Here is a 920-nt window from a genome sequence, read left to right on the forward strand (position 1 = left end):
AATCAGATCAAAATCTCAAACATCCATGTTAAAATAACAATAAGTAAAGCACATGTTTCAGTTCAAAATCGCCTTAATATTGCCGGAATATCCTCCTCTCGTCCATTCCTTTCTCCCCCTATTTCAGAATTTGCAGATTACAATACTGTACATTTTTAAGTTTACATATGTTTTAATAAGTTGTATTTTAAAGGTCACCTATCATGCTATTTTTAGGCAGTAGCATCGGTCTCAGATATATAAAAATATATAAAAAACATGTCTCTGAAGTGTTTTGCTCAAAATACCAAACAGATCACCCATTCTAGCCATGCNTCCGTCCGTTTTTTAAAACAAAATGTCCCATCCACGGGGCCAACCAAAGCGGTCTCATCAGCTTCTTCGTTCACGTTTGACTATTGTTCACTGTGGTTTGTTGTTGTCTGAAGTAATGAACGTTAGTTGGTGCTCCAGTATAATGGTACCCCTGAAACTCATCCAGTGAGAAACGTTCCGCGGTGCAAAAATAAGTGCGATTAAAATGCGTTAATTTTTTTAACGCGTTAATTTTTGTGTAATTAATTAATCTTAATTAACGCGTTAAAGTCCCGGCCCTAATTATTATATATAAAAAACATGTCTATAAAGTGTTTTTCTGTTGCCGGTTATACCACAAAGTGAGTTCCTTTTTATTTCCTGCTTCTTCACACACATGCTCTCCAGTACAGGTTAGCTCTGAGTGTTAGCGATGCTAATGTAAACACCGACCATATTACGTCCAAAACAGTCGGGCATTGTTTCTGATAGCAACGTTTCTGATAGGGCCGTGGGTCCACATTTCAGATATTACGTCATATCGGACGCAAATCTGGATCAGCTCCGTTGTTCCCCCGTTTTTAGAGATTTGGGTACGGAGGAAAAGAGAGAGGGTTTTATTTTTC

This window comes from Notothenia coriiceps, unplaced genomic scaffold (assembly GCF_000735185.1).
Source record: "Notothenia coriiceps isolate Sejong01 unplaced genomic scaffold, NC01 NC01_scaffold00000339, whole genome shotgun sequence".
NCBI lineage: Eukaryota > Metazoa > Chordata > Actinopteri > Perciformes > Nototheniidae > Notothenia > Notothenia coriiceps.